At 40.9% G+C, this 20,120-nt stretch overlaps 1 protein-coding gene across 1 annotated transcript in view; it reads left to right on the top strand.

Moving 5' to 3' along the window:
* Positions 1-1,417: 1,417 nt before the first annotated feature.
* BCHE (butyrylcholinesterase) overlaps positions 1,418-20,120 on the top strand; it is a 54,854-nt gene continuing 36,151 nt past the window's right edge. The window contains exon 1 of the mRNA XM_014938844.1: positions 1,418-1,546. The gene's annotated coding sequence lies outside the window, so the exon portion shown is untranslated. The remainder of the gene's footprint in view (positions 1,547-20,120) is intronic.

Genomic DNA, 20,120 nt, shown 5'->3' with positions numbered 1-20,120 from the left:
GTTTGCAATGGGGGAAAAGACCCGTCCTTTTGAAGAGTCCCAGAACAACAGGCATCAATGAAGACCTGCCAGCACACACCTAAAACTGGAAAACCCTCAGTAGCACCTAGAAGACCCACATAGGCTCCAGCAGCCTTCTCCTTCAAAAGGCTCATAATCTGTGTCACCCACACCACCTGTTACCACCACAATTTCATCAGCATTAGCCTAATTAGTTACACTCACCCACACCACCTGTTACCACCACAATTTCTAGCGTTACTGGTTAATCATCAGCATTAGCCTAATTAGTTACACTTGGTGCTAGTGTGGCTGTGCCTACCTCTGCTGCAAACACCCACTTGTAATTTGCTATTGAATGAAGCATGGCTTTAGTCTCCCTCTGCAGTTTAGGACATGGTCACGTTTGAACCTTTGAAGATGTTTATGTTTCACTTAATAGATTCACGAGCATGGTAGCAACATGCTCTGTAACCGTAGAATGATCATGTGAGCAGCTGGAGTAAGTCAAATGTTATCTCCAGCTTAACTTCCTTGTGCTGTTTGTGCCCAAACTTAGAATGTAAATGGCTCAGACTTAAGAGTTTATGACGGGAATGGCAGATACACCCTGGACTGAGGATACAATGGAGTGACAACATGAGAGTGACAGCGTTGCAGATTTCCTGAGAACTGAGCAGTGGAGTCTTTTCAACTTGAATTATTTTTGAGACATTTTATTTCTGGAGTAAAATTTGGTGGTTTTTATTCAATTAAAATAATCACAGAAAATACTAATTAAAAAAAAAAACACTGCCACCAATCAAAAAACACCCCCAAAACAAAAACCAACTTTTTTTTTTCATCAGAAAACTGGAAATGGAAAAGAAACTAGTTCAACACCACAGTAGCTAGCTGACTGGAACTCAGAGCCCCTTCTCAGTGGCGAGCACTGAATTGATGCCCCACGCTCATACAGCCATGTACTACCAGAGCTGAAAACTAAATAAACGAGTTGGATGGCTACCCCAATGTTGCACTAGATTATAATGCTTCTTTATTTCTAATAAAAGCAATGTGGCATGTAGCACAATCCACTCAAATGACAAATCAACGCTGTGAATTAAGACTGTAAAAAGTTTAAAAAAAAAAAAAAGAAAATAAAAAAATCTATGTATACTTGTTTTGGTTCTTGGGAAGCATTTCAAAACAAACAAGGAACTCCAGTCCTATCAGCAGCTATAAAAACATGCTATAATAGGCAAAGGTCTCAGTAAAGTGGGAAATGCACAGAAGTGTAAACAAAACTGAGCAGAAATGTGTGTGTTCCCTTCAGTTGTTTGCCAAACTGTCATTACTTCAGTACATTATTTACATGTAAAAAGTAGGATATCTTTTGAGTCATGTGATGTTCCTGGCTCCTTAACCTGATGCTTATCTGACAGCAGGCAAGCCAGCAATTGCGGATGTAAGTAGTTTGGCTACTTGGTAGTCGTGTTCTTGGCCTGAGAAAGCTCTTTTATTCAAAGAAAGAAGCAGCAGCAAGACGGGGAAATCAGCTTTTGAGGTTGGTCTTTTTCTGCTTCCTTTTCATGTAGAAGAGTGTTGAAAGCGGGAGGGGTGGAAGCGTGTGCGTGGTCAGACAGGGAGCTTAGAAGAGTAAACAAACAAATATTTTCTGTTTAACTTCCTTACCCCCTCCTCTCCCCCCCCCCGTTTCTGTGGTAAATCGTTGCCAACCTCACAAGCGTGACGTTTTAATGGGCAAAGGAGAGAGCAGCACCGGCCGGAGCCATCGGCTCCGTGGCGGGGGGCTCTGGGTGTTTGGGTGTCCTCTAGTCCTGAACGCCGGCCGCCGGCCGTGCACATCCCAAAGCACCGCTCTGGAAAAAGGCACTGGATTGCACCCAAAGGCTGGGAGAAGCTGCTAGACCTCTCCTGCCCTATGCTTTGGGCTATGCACAGAGGACAGACGAACAGTGTTAAACAGGAAACTGAAGGTCCTGCTCTGTGGGAACCCCAAAAGAGAGAATTAACTAATTGCTGGTGTCTAAAAACGGCATGTTGTTGGTCCCTTCTGTGCCTTTTATTGTTGAAAATGCAAAACGTGCTCCAGGAGAATGAACAGGCAGTTGAATGCACTGTAATACTTCACTATTATATTTTGCTACTAAATAATCTCATAGTGGACAATTGCAAAAAGGACATATAGACACCTCTGCGTCACGCTGGGGGGGCACTGAGTGACTCTTCAATGCGTCCCGGCACGTGGAAAGGCAGACACAGGGAGATGGTTTGTACCCAGCTTATGTGGGGTCACCCCGGTGTAAAGAGGACTGGTGTATGAATTAGCAGTGCTGCAGAGGAGAAAAAGACATCATCTAAATCTATCAGGGTCAAAGAAATAAATGTCAGCCTTAAAACTGCACAGTAATATTGGAAGGAAAATTAACATCGGGTTGAGTAAACTGGATGAGATAAAATTATGCATCCGTGTGGAATGAAGCTGCATGTACTTTTTTCTCTTTAAAGTGTTAGCGGGACATCAAGGTGGAATTAAAATGCTTTAAATGTCAGTTGCTTGCATCTTCTAGATCCCAGTGGGAATTTTGCAATCATCAAAAATCCAGCCATCATAAACGCACTTAAAATTACTCCGCAGTTTGCAGCTATTTCTCTCTAGCTGATAATGCCGTCAGACGTCTTTTGTGCAACATGTTAGAAGAAACAGAGCAAACACTTCTCAGCTGATTTCCTGCTACTCCACTGGCACATAACTGTTGGCAGTAAGGTTGATACTTCAAATGTATTTTCCTTTGCGCTGCAGTCGTGCCATGAGATTAGCAAAACTCAGAGGCTGGAGTTTACCATCACTTGATAGTGCCTTTCCCAAGCGCTGTTCCCTTCTGCTGGGGAGGCTGTGTGCTTTCTGGGCTGGAGAAGCTCCTCCTGAGCGAGGAGGCTGTTGGCAGCTAATCCTTGGTCACAGTTCATCAAGGCACTGCTGATATCCCGGAGCTTTCGCAGTTACAAATTACAGTTATTAATGTAACGTGCCTGACAGCTCGCTGCTTGAAGCCGAGCACTGAGGAGTGGCTATTCCTTCTTCTTCGGCTTCTTCGTGACGCACGAGTTGAGCTCAGCTTCTTCCCTTCTCCCCTCCTTTCTCTCCAAGCTGACCCCAAGGCCATCTGCAACAGCAAGGGATGGGCTGTGGCACTGGGGAAGTTAATCATTAGCTGGTACAGCAGTGTGGTCGATGCTGTGGGTAACTAAGCTGATTAACACGTGTGATCCTGCAGTGGTGGTTAGTTAAATCTTTGCATTCTTCCTCCTGGGATTAATCTTTTGGCCAGTCAGTGTTTGTGTTGAGGTCTTTGGATCCTGGAGGAGTCAGTCTGCTCCAGGCTCCCTGGGCTCCTCGTCTTTCCAATCGGTGCATAAACATCTCTGCAGTTCTACCATAACTAGCATACTTCTTTTAGTGAGCAAAAGCAGTAAATGATTGCGTTTCTAAGAATTCTGAAAAACAACGTTTCCAGCTCTTCCCAGTTGTAAAACCCTTAGGAAGGCTTCTCTTCCCTTTCTACGCCTGTTTTTCTCTGGCAGAAGTATGACTGTTACACAGAAATTCTCCTTCTGTGTTTTTAGAATGACTGATTTTAATTTGGATGTGTTTTCCCCTGAAAATCCTTTCAGTCAATGTGGAAATACACAAAGCACCTTTCTGAAGAGAAAAAAATACCTGAAGTAGTTTCCACTGAGATGTGTGTGTGTGTGTATTTGCACGTGTGGGTGTGTGCTATGGGCAGGGAACGTGGTTGCCTCCCACCTCGAGCCAGTGCAGTTTACTTCGTACCTAGCAGAGGGAAATACTGGTGCGAAGCTGCTGTGAGAAGGAAATCAGACAGAGTTGTGGAAAAAACCCAATTCCTCCCATCTCAGTGCCAAGCTAAGCAAAGAGGCTGTGGTAGCAGACCACCTAGTGATGGTGCCGAATTGCCACGTCACTTAAAAAAAAATTGACAAATTAGGTCTTAGAATCACATAGAATCATTTAGGTTGGAAGAGACCTATAAGCTCTTCTAGTCCAACTGTTAACCCAGCACTGCCATGTTACCACAAAACCATGTCCCTCAGCACTACATCTTTTTAAACACCTCCAGGGATAGTGACTCAACCGCTTCCCTGGGCAGCCTGTTCCAATGCTTGACAACCCTTTCAGTGAATAAATTTCTCCTAATATCCAGCCTAAACCTCCCTTGGTGCAACTTGATGCCGTTTCCTCTTTTTCTATCAGCTATTAATCATGAGAAGAGACCAACCCCCACCTCCCTGGATACTCACTTGAGTCTTGGTACTCACTTCACGTCATCCCAACCCTATTTTGCACCACCTGCCCTGTTTTTATTTCCTTTGCTTCTTTATCCAAGTTCTCAGATTCAAGAAATGGTCTTCACTTGTTTCTCTCACCTGAAACAGAGCTGGGTCAATGAGCCCAGAGGGAAGAGAAGGCACTGGGGTTCCTGTAAACCAAGTGAGGAAGGCAGAAGGAATGACTCTGGACAGTCCAGTGGCCCTTCATTTCTGTGTAGAATAATCACTTTTCAAAAAGTATTTGAAAAGCTCTGTCACTTTTGACAGACTACTGTCTACCAGCCTGGCCTCAAAGAGACAAGATGAAGTTTTGGAATGGCTGATAGACTAGGGAAGAAAAAGGACGGATTCTATTTTCAAATAAGTACATCATTCTGCAATGCTGAAAAGATTGTGGATTCAGTTTCTTTTTCAAGTAAGACTGTAATTACACAGTTACCAGCACACAGCTTACTGCTGTTGTTGATGACTTCCAGACCCGAGATAGGGAGCCCTGTGCCGGTTCAGAGCAACCAAGGAAAAGCTGCAGAGTAGTCAGAAAGCAGAATTTACATCTTGGAGAACTGTCTGGTATTCCTGCATTTTGTGTTCATCTCTAACGATCATGAAAGCATATTTGGTTTTGTAATGTCAAATCAAACCAAGTCATGCATTCAGGGACAAGGAATAGAATTTGGCAGTTCTGGTTAATCTAGAATAGTTTCATTGGAATAGCTGTATAGAAATAAGACATGAAGTATAAGATATTGATGTACTTTCCAATAATGATGCACGTATATCTGATCCTTCTGTGTTGAGAGTGATGCTTTTAAACAGGGACAGGCTGGACAAGGTTTATGTGGATGATGAGAGGAAAGTAAATTCTTTCTAACCCCTAAAATTCTGATAGACTGAAACAGGTTGGTGTAGCTTAGAAAAATGATGCAGCTGTTGCAGATGTTTCCTTATAAATTTAACCACAAAGAAATAGCCAAGAGGGGAAAATGTAATAGGAAGTTGTAACAATCATAATTAAAATCGTTTTGTATACATTTATTCTGGAAATGGGAGTGAGATTTCTAGTCACAAGTGATTGAGATTGTCAAATGCTCTTCCATTAGGAGTAAAGTGGGCAAGAACGTACAAGATTACTCTTAATCAAGCAACGATTGAAAGAACATATAATGATTTCTTGTAACAGTAGAGGTCTAGACATGATGAGCAGGAATTCTTAAGGAATTTTGCTGTGAAAAAAAAAAATTGATTATCTTTAAACAACATGTTCAGAAGCAAAAAAGTAGGCAGAAGCTACCAGCCTGCTCCAGCAAACAGATACTTTTGAGATTATTACAGTTATTATGCCTTCTAGCTTATTTAAACTATGTTCTTATCAGCTAAGGAACACTGAACAAACTGAGATGCTACATTTCTAACAAAATAAACCAGTATCTTCAGCCTTACCTTAATCCATGCATTCGAGAACAAGAGAAAGGAAAAGGAGATACTGAATAATACATATTTTTAAAATATTGTGAGCATATTTTTTTTTAATTTTGTAGATGCCCTTACCACACTAATAAAGAACAAGGATGCTTTCTGAATTCCTTTCTAAGTGGATATCAACTGTTAATTTCCATCAGTTCCTCTACAGGGACTATCAAGACTTCACAACTGCTTTGTGAATAGAAGGTGAATGCCTTCATGTGCTACATACAACCTGAAATAAACTACAATTATTGACTCCTGTTCTACATTATTCTCGAAAGGGCAAATGTACTGTTTAAGCTGGGAAGGCTTCCAATCACATTTTTAGAAAAATGAGGTATTTTAGGTGGCCTACACTGGGCAGCATTATTCATAATGCAAATGGAAATATTCCATAGTCACATATATCAATACGCATTGGCATAAGGCAAATGATTTTCTGAGATCATTGCTTCATCAGCTGACAATGGAAATTAAATGTTCAACTTTGTTTTCTGCCAATTCCTCCTGCCATGATGCCTAACTATGAAATATACCACAAAGACAATTTTTTGGCTGAACCAACTGTTAATCAATTTATGTTCTGAATCATGAGTATTAACTGTAACTAGTATTTTTATCTTGATATATGTGCATTGGATAATTGAGTGAGATTTCTCTAGTCAGTGTGACCGTAGCAGCTTTTCAGCTTTTGAGACACTGCACATTTGAAAGACTTGCTGGTTTTCCTGGTCAAAAAAGGAGCAGAACCCTGTGTGAAACTGCTTTTACACTTTTCAAAGCCCTTGTTGCCTAGAAGAAATTTCTGTTGTGCTTCTTCTGAATGTTTTCTGTGGTGTAATTGAAACTGAATTCAAAATCAAGAGGATGTCAAATAATCAAACTTTTAAATTGGATTTTATCTTTTTGCTAGCAGTGGCTTGCAAGACATTAACCATTTTTGGCTGCTCTTGAAGAATAAGCAGACATTTTTACTGAGTTGTTTAGATATTTTTTTTTATTTATTTATTTTTTTCAAGACAGTGAAACTACCATCTCTGAATCTAATTGTGCCTGTATTGCTAGATTCATGAATCTTCATCTCCGTGAAACTTCCCCTACTGTCTTTTCCACTTGGCTACATTTACAGAAAAAAGAGTTGTATACCATCTACTTCCATGCTGAACATCTGCACACATGCATGGTATGATTTAAATGTTTAAGACAGAATTTACTTGGGATTTTAAGAATCTTTTTGATGCTGCGTGCCATTTATTCAGATGTAATAGCAGTGTTTTCTACAGTAGCAGCATGGTTCCCACATTTTTTTCAAAATACAAGGGAAAAATATGTTTTATCTGCCTTGCAGAGCTTCAGACTAACAGAATGGTTTAAAAGAAAAATTGTCTTTGTTCTGATTTATGAGTAATCGCAAGTAACACATATTCTCCCCTTGGGACATTTCTACTGAAGTGTAACCACATCGAGATTAAGCTTCCTCTTTGTGTGCCCTGATAGTCTTGTGGGTGCTATCACAAGTAAAGGCACACAGACTCAGGAGCCTGATCTGAAGCAAGCAAGCACAAGTATTTATTGCGATAGAGAAGTGCAGGATATTTGCTGAGTAAGTATAGTACTTTTTGCATTATGCCAGTGATTTAAAGTGACAAAAATCAGTCTCAGCAGCAGGTCTTGGGGCACTCCATATTAACCTCTCTGTATGTAAAGAATTAGATCTTTTTTCTTCTCCTTTGTTCTCTCCATCTCATGAATAGTTTTAAATCCATGGCAGAAATTTACCTTTTACCCTGTAGTTTTCAAATTTCCATAATAGGTTTTGGAGAGGGATTGTGTCATAAATCTTCTAGAACTACAACTGAATGGTTTCCTTAGATTTGCTTTTATTGTCTGTTAACTTTTTTTGCTGGCATTGAACAGGTATGTGGGGCAAGAATTTTAACCTCTCTAAGCATGGCATTTTTCCCTATTTTGCGGCTTTGTAAATGTTCTGGAGTTTTATATTCACATTTATCACCTCATCTAAAACACTGGACTTGACATAGTAGTAGTTGCTTCTCAATAATTTAGACGGAAGGAAATCTGAAAATGTCCAACATATAATTACCTTCTTTCTGAAGGGACGGATTCGCAGCTCAGCTACATAAATGTACAGAAGCAGGCTATAGTAGTGCTACTGTGATTTTTGGTAGCTAAGAATCCGGTTGTATTCTTTGGGAGAGCATTTTAGGAGAGAAAGTAACTGTGCAGTATGCCATCTGCAATGCAAGTGTGATCCACAAGCCAGGACAGGACCAGCTCCCCACTGGGAGCTGAATAACTTGTGTCGCACTTCTTGTGTTAGAATAATTCCTGATCTGGTACCTTCCCACTGAAGTGTGTAAAAGAAGAGGGACATTTTCCCCTCTTCTTTTTTAAGCAGAGCTAAAAGCTTTTTTTCTTGGAGTACTTTGGGGAAAGAAAGAAGACAGTAAATGTTTCATTAATGATGGAGGAAAGCACACAGTGTAGAAAAGCTACTCCAGCACCAAGCAAAAAGTTGAAGGGTAGCTGGGAAATTACCCTAAAAGATTTGGGAACATTAAGAAGATAATACCTAGTCAAATGCTTAGTGACGTGAAAGATAAAATTCAACTAAATCATCTCCCAATGTAACTCTGAGTTTTGTCTATGTTTCAAGTTTTGGGCTCCTGGGTTTGATTGTGTTGTGGGATGGCCTTGTCTCTGGTGTCACAAACACTTAAACACTTATCTAATTATCTAGTTTTACGAGGGAAAGTATCAGGATCCAACTTTGAACCTTAGGCCAGTTTCCTTTATACTATCATGTGTACAACTAGCAGGTGGTGGGTTCAGAAGCAATCTGAAAGGAACAGTTTTTCATGGCTCATGTACTTGAGCAATGGATCTTGTTGCCGGATGTTCCGGATGCCAAATGTTTACAAGAAGGTTGTAAAAAGTGCTTGAACAAATTCAAGGAAGAAAAACCTCTGTGTGGCGATGAGACAAAAAAAAAAATCGCTTCTTACTGAGACTCAGTTTTTTCCTGGCTGGGAAGTTTTACTTGTATCATTGCATGTTTAGCCTGCTCTTCTAATTTACTTTTGCAAACTTCCCTGGCATTTGTTGGTTTACTTTTGGTCAGAGTTGGAATGGCCATTCTTATACCTTCTTCTTATAAAAAATTATCTTATTTAATGTTATTTAATGGAGGATGTTATTACTTCTCTGCAGTTGACATTTCTTTAGTCACACATCATGGAAGAGTAATTTTGAATCACACTGCTGTCTGAGGTGATCAGTCCTGTAGAAAAAAAAATCTGCTCAGTTGAGTAGTTACTTACTTAAAGGCTGTGTAATGGTGGACCTGAAAGAATTAAATTTATTTGGAGTTTAGCAAGAAAACAAAAATCTCAGGTATAAACTATCAAAAAGGACGATCTGGCCAGCAAGTCAAGGGAGGTGATTCTGCCCCTCTACTCAGCGCTGAGGTCCTCAGCACGGGAAACATGGACTTTTGAGGAAGTCCTCCAAAATGGTCAGGGGGCGGGACCACCTCTGCTGTAAAGACACGCTGAGAGAGTTGGGGTTGTTCATTCTGGAGAAGAGAAGGCTCTGGGGACACCTTATGGCAGCCTTTCAGTACTTAAAGGGGGGCAAACATTTCAGCAGGGCCTGTTGCAATAGGACAAGGTAACAGCTTTAAACTATAAGAGGGTAGATTTAGACTAGATATAAGGACAAAATTCTTTACAATGAGGGTGGTGAAACCCTGGCTCAGGTTGCCCAGAGAGGTGGTAGGTGCCCCATCCCTGGAAACGGTCAAGGTCAGGTTAGATGGGGCTCTGAGCAACCTGATCTAGTTGAAGATGTCATTGCAGGGGGGGTTGGACTAGATGACATTTAAAGGTCCTCTTTAGTCACACATCATGGAAGAGTAATTTTGAATCACACTGCTGTCTGAGGTGATCAGTCCTGTAGAAAAAAAAATCTGCTCAGTTGAGTAGTTACTTACTTAAAGGCTGTGTAATGGTGGACCTGAAAGAATTAAATTTATTTGGAGTTTAGCAAGAAAACAAAAATCTCAGGTATAAACTATCAAAAAGGACGATCTGGCCAGCAAGTCAAGGGAGGTGATTCTGCCCCTCTACTCAGCGCTGAGGTCCTCAGCACGGGAAACATGGACTTTTGAGGAAGTCCTCCAAAATGGTCAGGGGGCGGGACCACCTCTGCTGTAAAGACACGCTGAGAGAGTTGGGGTTGTTCATTCTGGAGAAGAGAAGGCTCTGGGGACACCTTATGGCAGCCTTTCAGTACTTAAAGGGGGGCAAACATTTCAGCAGGGCCTGTTGCAATAGGACAAGGTAACAGCTTTAAACTATAAGAGGGTAGATTTAGACTAGATATAAGGACAAAATTCTTTACAATGAGGGTGGTGAAACCCTGGCTCAGGTTGCCCAGAGAGGTGGTAGGTGCCCCATCCCTGGAAACGGTCAAGGTCAGGTTAGATGGGGCTCTGAGCAACCTGATCTAGTTGAAGATGTCATTGCAGGGGGGGTTGGACTAGATGACATTTAAAGGTCCCTTCCAACCCAAACTATTCTATGACGAGTGCCAGAGGCACTCATAAAACTTAAAGGGTTAGTCTGGTGCAAGCAGCATTGAGGTTCTGACTGCACACACACATGGTGTCCAGCTACGTTTTCAAGGCATCCTCCGAGCTGTCTCCATAGCACACTCCTGATTTTTTAAATAGTACATAGTTTTTAAAAGCGGAAAGGGTCTGTGAGGGGGGAGGAAAGGCAGTAGTGAAAACAAGTTGCAGTGATGAACATTAGTAGATGTTTTGTTGGAAATTGCACTGAGTGTAGCATCAATTTTCAGATCAGCTTTGCAGTGTTTGCATCCTAAGCCTGTGCAGATGGAGTATTTATTTTTGTACCTGAATTTCATCGCCGACAAACACTGCTAGTGGTTTACAAAGTGAGCCAAAGTCCTATGAAAAATACTCAGCTGTATAATCAAGAGGAAAATGAATCTGAGGGACTTGTTTTCTTTCTGTTTTTCTAGGATTTTAGGGTCTTCCCAGACGAATAACAGCCGTCAGATGAGCACAGTAGCATAGCTCTGTGGTGATGCATATTGCTTAAGGGCAACAGCACAACCTGGTGGTTTATGGTTATTCTAATGCATCAAATCAGGTAGCTGCACAAGAAATCACAGGACGTTCCCTTCCCCAGAAACCGACTCATTGTCTGTACAGAACTGAGCTGTTTTTCATTAATGTGTTTGTAAGATACCATTTTACCGAAGGTTTTCAGAATAAATAGAAAAAACTAGACTGCAAGGGCATATGCAAAAAGATAAATTAATAGGTCTCTTACTTTCCAACATCTCTGATTCTGAAACCTCGAGGCGCCGTTGTGACGAGCCATTTCATGTGGTTTTGTGCTGGATATGTCTGATTTTTTGTTCCAAAATAATAGCTAGAGGCGTATAACTAAAAAGAAAAGCTTGCAATATGCACTATGCAAAATTTGGGAAAAAAAGACAAAAAGAAAATGTGTGCAGAAAAAAATACAAGTTTGTCTTGCTTGCTTTTCCTATTATGATGGAGCAAAGCAAAGTATATAATACATTTACATAGACTGAATATTCAAACACCAATAATAATATTTATTCTCTTTCTTCTGTGTCTTCAGGGTATGTGATGTTGGTCAGAGTGTATCTTCTGATGTGGCAGTGAAACGAAGTGGGTGCCAAATGTGCTCAGACAGAATTTTCAAATAAAATTAATTACGTTTTCTATTTTACTTTATTCTGAAGAATGGGCTACATTATTACTAGCAGTGCAGCTGGCGCTGGTGCGGTTGCTGAACAAAATTCTTGCAAACTACATATTCAGTTTATTTACTGATAATATAGAACAGGACAAAAGCCACTAGCTGTAACTTGAAAAGTGGTGCCAGTCCAATGCTGAGGCTGGTCCTGAGACTGTGAAAGCCCTTTTTATCTCCAGGCTGTGTCCAAAACACAGACTCAATCCTGCTTAACTTGATAGGAAGAACATTTGGTTTCAGCCTCTGTGTGTTTGGACCTGAGGGAAAAGGTATCTTAAGAGAGGTTATCAGGAAGCTGAAAGACTGAAGTGCTTTGAGCCATGTAGTAGCACTATTTTTATGCAGTGAAGGTTCTTATAGGACTGTTACCACAGGTAAACACTAAGGTTTCTCATTGCTTCATATTTGTACTTTAGCCCTGTTGGTGGGGGAAGTAGGGTTTACAATCTCGGTCCAAGAAAGCACTTTAGTCCACAGGGAAGTACAGTCAATGCATTTGAAGTTACACTTAAGCTTCATTTATTGTATTGTGATTGAATATATATGAAATGTAAAGTGTGTTGAAATGTATGAAAATACTTATTATTCTGCTTGAGCTTATTATAGAAGAAATACTCTATTACACAAATAGGACAAAATACTCTCAGGACCACTGAAGATATTTTTGAGAAACTGTTCAAAGAGCTTTGGAAGAAGGTAGAATGGAAAAGAAAGAGAGATAATTGTTTTCTTTTCCTTGAGTGCTGAATTGGAAGACAAAATGGTCACAGACCAAATCCTGTTGTTCACAACTTTTCCCTAAAGTCCACTAAAGCACAGGGAGATGATGTGGTTCCCACATCCCTGCATCTCACTGGAGCAGATGCTGGAAGCGTGTTCGGTTCTGCCGCAGCTAGCCATAACTATGAACAGAAAACAAACACATCTGAGATGAAATGCCTTTGTGCCAGCTTCCCACGCATGCTGCTTCACAGTGGAGAAGCTCCAGAATATTTTTCATCTTGCTAAAAATTATTGGTGAGCGCAGTGATGTCAGGCCTACCTGCTTAATATGTTTTCGTCAGCCACTAATTATTACTCATCACTTCAGACACTGGTTTTAGCTTTGCTCACAAAGGAGGTGGCAGCACTGATTACTGGATGGAGAGCCTCAAAATAGCTGGCTTGAGGTGGCATGTTTCCATCAGCCCCACTTGCCATAAATGCTATAAGTGTAGTGTCTGGGGCAACATGGACACACACCACTGCTAGTAGGGTTAGTTGTCCACTCTCTTTCCCCTACTGTTTGTTAAAGCTGTTCCATATTTTCATGTTAGCAAAAAGAATTTGTCACCAACAACTTAATATGTGGCTTAGGGACATTTGACAATCCTAACGATTGAGTATCAAACACCCACTCAGAGAATAATCATGTACCCAGCTTTCATGCTCGGGTAAGAGAAAGCTCTCCTTTTCCCGTGTTAAATGGAGGGGACAGAGGGAGGGTCTGTATTGTTTTCACACTTCCACAATGCCATTCGTGCCACCAAAGTGAATGCTGTATCAGCATTTACAGTACATTTAGAGGGTGAATCATCCTTTACTCAGAGGACTAACAATTCTGTAGTACAAATTCGATGTGTTCCCATATGTGTCCACCAAATTGTGTTCTTATAGCTACAAATTTTGTATTGAATTATTTAGGTCAGCTTAAATTTGGAAAGCAACAAAACAAACACCATTTTTGGCTCATTTGCATGTCTGTGATTATTGTAAAATGGTTTGCTTCCTAAATTAAAGTGATGCAAGCAGTCTGCGAGGAAAATGAGCAGCAATATTTTCTGTTATATTTTTGAAAACTGGTTGTAACATTCAGTCATTAACCCAAGAATAGGTGGACACCTGGAAAATTAAAATTCAGATTACTTTTAGCATACATTGGATCCGTGGAGGCTCAGGTTTGAAATTTCATAATTTTCCTTTGAACCAAAAAAAACATTTTGAGTCTTTGCCTAATGGTTTTACTATATACTGTTGCAGACGTGGGTAGCACACTTTGGCACTGTACATCTTTAGAGCTGTTAGGGTTGGTATACCAATATCTGTGATCCGGTGATTAAGGACTGCCTAATGGCATGCATTGTCAGGATACGGAGTATCGCATTGAAAGTCATTAATAGCTCTGTCCTGTGCACTGACATGATGTAATATAGCAGCTGTCCTGTGGAGAAGCTCTTAAGGCATCCTGTCAAAGGTAGGCAGGCTAATAACTGCGGTAGCAGTGGCATATTGCGTCGTGACGGTGCCAGAGTCCTTCCTACCAACAGCACTACAGTAATGCCAGACATATTGTATAGAGTGCTAAAAATCCATGCGTTAACAGCTCCATTTTTACTGACACTCTCTTGTATGCCATGCCAAAGATTTATAGTAAATGAGTTAATGTGAGCCAAGATCAGGCTTATTTCATGCAACTTTTGAGGCACCATGGGGACAACAGGCGCTAGCAGGCAGATGCTTGAACTCCAAGTCTGAACAACTTGTCCTCTCTGCCTGCCCTCAACCTACCTCTTATTTTTACTGCTGATGAGATGCCAGCTCCTGCCAAAAACTCCAGATTTCATTTCTGGCTGACCCCATCTCAGACAAACACCTCTGTTCTTCAGTGCATGGGGAAGGAGCTTCCCATGAGCACTTCCCCACAACTTTGTCACCTTCTACTGCCTTACATTCACGTGGGTACATACTGTACGTGCAGACAAATGTTGCTTTGTAGTTTTCAGTGTGTGTGTGTCCCATTTTTCTGCTTCCACCAGATGCCACTTATCTTAAATTGAAAGCTTTTTTCACTTACTCTGCTCTTAGCTGATCTTCTTGCACATCCCATTACATGAAAAGTCCTGATCATGACTGAAACTCCAGTCAGGGAGTGAAGACTCAGTACAGCTTTCTAAGAGAAAGGTTTGCTCTGTATAAATGAACACTAAAATTTCCCTACAATGAATTCAAAGTGGTGTTGCTAAAGATCTTTAGTCCAGCAATGAGGCAGAGCGAGCCCTGGTTTCTAAAATGCCACAAATCAGTAAATGAAGGTGGTTCTTTGGATGTTTGCTTTGTCAAAGGCTGGTTATCATCACTGGACTGAGCATTCCCTGTGGTGTCACTACCCTCTCTGGCAGATATTTGGGGTTTATAAATCTTGGAGAATCTCACACCCATCATTCAAGTGAGACTTCAGCAGAGTGTATTGTTCCCCCTCGAGATCTTTGGGGAGGAGGAGGAGGAAACATGTCTGTCTATCAGTCACTTAATTGATTAAATATCCATTGAGGCATAGGAAGCACTTCTGTAGCCTGTCTGCTGAATCTGCATATGGAATAGAAATGGCTAAGCTGGAAAATCTGCACTTAATACCCATAAGCCCTTGGGTTCCTGGCTCATATTTTGGCTCAAGTGTAGCACAGTAGACGGACCGTAACACCCATGGTGAACAACCCTTTGTTAGCTCATCCCACAGCTATCCCATATCCAGAATGCCAGAGATACTGAAGGAAGAGCTTGAAAATCCCTCCATCTGCTTAAGGCAGGAGCTGTCTTCTCTTAACCCCACATTGCTCGGGGGTAAAAAGCTCTTAGTCCATGGAACAGACACCAAAGCCCACGTAACCAGAGCTTGGAGCTGCTTATACATATTGATCCTGTTGACTCCTTATTTGATCAACCAAAATAAATGCTTATTTATATTCAACCTGGCTCAGTTCTGAAGGCTGTCAGGTACTGGCTGTGCACGGTCCCATTTTCTGCTTGCTGACCAGATGGTCTCTGGGTTTGTCTGCAGGGATGAGTTGGACATGTCTGGGTGTGCTTATTGGGACAGGGAGGTACCCAAGGACACGCTGGGGCTGCAATAGCAGGTAGGGCAGCCTGGTGAGGGCAACAAAAGAGCCAGTTCTGAGGATCCGATTGTGTGAGCACTGCAGGGCCTCTTATTTCTTTTTGTCTTTTATCTTTCCTTTTTTTTTTCTCCCTCCCCGTCCCACTCCTCCCCCTCCAGTTTGGATAAGCTCTAGATGATCCCATAGATTGAATCAGGTGCTTAGCACGAACTAAATCCCTGCTGTCTAGGCCCCCATCGCTGAAACATCTGTCTCAGCATTAGCTTAAAATCATTTGTGTGGTGACACACTGGGATCACTCTAAGCCCAAAAGGACAATGATTTGGGAATCACAGAAAAGAGCTGGATCCACTCACTTACATTCCCTTTGGTCAAACATCTTGTTTCCTGTCTGCTCTGGTATAATTATCTCAGAAACATTTGATAAATTTCATTCCTTGCCCATCTTCTCTTGAAATAGCTTCCAAGTTTCTCTATAAAGCACTCTGATTCAGCCCCTTTTCCTATTTCATGCACCAGTACTTAATTTTTGTACAGATTTTTATTGATTGTTTTTCTTACTGTTATTTTATTTTGCTGTTTTACGACTGCTGTTAACATTTATTAGAAAAGCTATTTTTTACGCTCTGCGTGTAAGAACATCACTGCACAATTTTTGGCAACACTGAGAACAGCTGACTAAAAATCGGGGGGTGGGGGGGGAGAAAAGGAGGAGGAGAGAAAAGGCAGCAGAGGAGCGTTAGCAAATTGCTTTTCACTTTTCACATGGTTAAATCCTAAACACTGGTAAATGCCCTTTCACTGAGGAGGACAGTTCATATTTGATATAAGTACAAGTGTGCTTAATCAGAAAGGCAACACCGCAGGCACTTGCATTTCTTTGTGCGACGTTCAAAATCTTCGCTGTTTTCATCAGCTGGTGATGGGATTTTTTTGCATGAACACGAAAATTAAAATTGCTCGAATGTTTTCTCTGAGCAAGTCTTAGCTTTATTCCTCCACTTTATTCCTCCAGCAGCACTGGGAAATAGATTGACATTTTATTAAAGCTGTGTTCCTGCAGGATAGGCAATGAAAAGAAAACCAGGTAAAACTCACTTAGCAGTGCCTGCCTGGCTACCTGTGGGTTTTCTTCAAAGTGAGGGAGTCACTGCTTTGGCAAAAGTGAAGGAACATGGTTTTGCGCCACGATATTCCATCTGTGGCTTCTGAATCCATTTCCAGACCAAATCCTCACTACAACCTTTATTATGATTAATTATTGTGCAGAAGAGATTCACAGCTGTGGTGGTGGCTCCAACAAGAGATGCTGGCAGCTCCTGGGCAGGCTGCTCTGCAGTGGCTTTCCTTCCCCATGGTATGTCTACCAGCTCAGGAGCCCAGGACTCTTCTGCAGTAACTTCTTTTGATTATTCCCTGTAGTGAATTATAGAAAATGCAACCTCTGAATCCCAAGGGCAGGCATTCAGTAAACTTCTGTTTACTGTGGGAAATAGATGGAAATACTGCTTTTATTCAAGATTACCATCAAAAACATCTTCAGTTTTTAGTAGTATACTGAGACAAAACCTCCCACTGCAGCTATAAAACTGGGGGATTTAAAACAAACCAAGAAGGATGGTGTTTTAAAGTTCCGGGTGTCTGAATGCAATTCAGTCTTTCTTATGATCTTGGGCACATCTTTTAATTTCCCAGTATCCTTGGTCTGATAACTTAAATAGAAAGTCTTTCAGGTTGCAGACTGTCTTTGTGCATTTTGTACTGAACCTGCCTTCAGGCAAAAGTGAGAGAATGAGCAGAGAATTGTAACGTTCCTGCAACTGCTAAAGATGCCTCTTTTCCCCAGCCGAGGACTGCAAGGTCTGCCCATGGTACCATGTTCTCTGTCACTGCACTGAAGTTTTCCTTCCCTCTTTCAACCTGCTGCAACTCCTGCTAAAGGAAAATACACTTACGGATTGTTTTCTGTGTTAAAATGTTACTACATGGTAGGGGGAAAGGGACTGGGAAGAGTCAGTGTTGTTTCCGTCTTGTACGATCTCCTTGGTGCAAACAAAGATGAGTGGAAGAAAAGATGAATTTATTGGATGGGTGGATCCCTCGGGAACCTGCAGATTAGGACAGAATAAACCTGAACTGAATGTAGTGTTAATAAACTAATGAAGGTTACTGATCAAGGACTCTTCTAACTCTTTTATGTTTAATGTTTTTAAGGACACTAGTGGAATGAAAATTCCCTTAATATTTTGACCTGTGTCTTTGAACTTCATTTTGCACATCGTATATTGAGCAACATAATATGAACATCATATTACCTTTAAGTTAGTGTAATGTACTTAATATATAGACATATAGCAAGACCTGGGGGAGCCTACTGTACTTTACCACAAAGCCACCTGTTCTGACAACTCTGTTTTTAAGCAGATGGCACTGTGATAAATGACCTGATATTCACCAATCATGGCATCTTCCTGAAAAATTTGCACAGATGTTTATAATGAGATTTTCATGATTACACACCACTTGCACATCCCCAGAACGAAGGGGCCTTCTGTTATAAAGCAACTCAGCCTGAAAAGTTTGCTTCTCTGATGGGAGGAGGAGAGTGCTCAGCAGTGCCTGAGCTTTCATAAGCGTGATGGTCTCTGGGCATGACCCTCTGGCAGAGGTCAGTGTGTGCCTGTCCCTCTTGTGCTGCAGTGGTAACAAAATAAGCACAACCTCTTCCAGGGTCGTCGTTTTTTCCAAAGTTATATTTCTTTCATGAAACACATAGGCAAAGGTATCAAATCAGCTGCGAATTACAGAAAATAAAGGAAAAATGGCTCTGAAATATTTTTGAGTTTTTCCCTCATGTAGTCATAGCGAGGAAAAATAAAACACGGGACCTGATGTTGACCAACATCAACGCTGGATTCCTCCTACTTGAGCAGAGCTTTCAGAAAGGTGCAGCTGCCCTCATTGCACATGAGCTGCAGTAACCTCTCAAACCTCCTCTCCCATGGGCTTCAGACCCACGCAGAGCAACGACATGGCATCAGAGGGTCAGAAGTTTTTATCTCACAACAAACACCTAATTATTTCCACTAAACGGCATAGTTGTGACATATTCAGATGCTGTGACCCATTTATTGGAGTGTAGACAGGGGCACACTGACCTTATTTCCTCTGTAACTCCCCACCCGCAGGTCCCAGTGGGTCCTGATGTAAGGTTCAATTCTTTCATTCCTACATTCAACAAGCTGGGTGAAATTGAAATCTGAAAACTGCAGTGGCTTAACCTAAAGCTTTGAATATCTCTATGGTGTTTTTCATTAGAAATGTGTATCTTTCTTGTGGATGCGGAATTGAAAGATGGAGGACCAAATTGGTGATAAGGCCTAACATAAAGAGTGACAATTGGAAGAATTAGGAATTGGGAAGAGTTCCCACCCCTCCAGACACAGATTCTACTCAACAGATTCAAATGAGCTCATTTATCCATCAAACTGCTTTGTTATTGACAGAGTTTAGGTATGAGAAGACATTCTGTCATTGTGAACCTCACACCGCTGTCCGTAGGTGATTACCAGTGTCCAAGCTTGGTTATTCATATATTTTTACATAATTTTAGACAATTAGAGCTTTACTATCCTTAGGAAAGAAAAAGGAAACAGAAAGGGAAAATAGTTATATTGTCAATTAATTAATCTTCTGTAGAAATCTGTGCAACCCAACATAATTTAATTAGCTTTATCATGGTCACACAAGATTCCAGCTCTTTGCTGGCACTCCAATTTTGTCTTTTTTCTTACAAGCTAAACACCAGGCTATAATAACATCATGCAAGACATATTGTATATATATTAATCATTTTTTATTTCCTTTATTGAATCTGATCCGTATGTGAGACAAAATACTGAGTTATGTAAGAGTACCATAAGGAATTAGGAGTAAGGGAACATTCAAAAGAAATAATAATAATCATAATACCTTTATCTTTTAACTGGCTATATTTTCTCATTGGCTCTGATTTCTCCAAGAATTTTATAAAAGTACAGGCCATAATTGTGCTAATAAAGAGAAAATTATACCAACCTATAATTAGAGTAATAAGGAAAAAGGTACAGTGGATCATAATTGAACCAATAAGAGGAAAATACAATCATGTTTAATGGCTTATATGAGTGTTAATGTCTTTGTATACTTAATAAATTGGGATCCATTTTTATGGTATGTATCTAAGACACCTTTCCTAATATTATCAAATTACTATTCAGATCTATTGTTGGGAACTTCTGCAAGGCTGGAAGCTCTTCTGGAGTGAGGCTTCTTTGAATAACCAGAATAACAACAGAATTTCAGACAGGTCTAACCGCCAGCTGCAGTCACCTGTAGCAACACTAAGCTCTCTCCAGGTTTATTTAGGGTGTCCCTTTTTTACACTCGTGTGTATACACAGGTGGTGTGTGCAGTACCAAGTATGTGATTTGCAAAAGAAATACAGACATAGGAGGGAGGTGTAACCTTTCAGGGTCACGGGCACGGAAAGATGCTCTGCAAGCAGGGTATACTCAACTTAAAAGTAAAGGCCATTATTTATTTCCTA

Source organism: Calidris pugnax, unplaced genomic scaffold, assembly GCF_001431845.1.
Source record: "Calidris pugnax isolate Ruff unplaced genomic scaffold, ASM143184v1 scaffold52, whole genome shotgun sequence".
Classification (NCBI taxonomy): Eukaryota; Metazoa; Chordata; class Aves; order Charadriiformes; family Scolopacidae; genus Calidris; species Calidris pugnax.
Note: the sequence above shows the minus strand (reverse complement) of the source record. Positions and strands in the feature narration are given on the sequence as shown.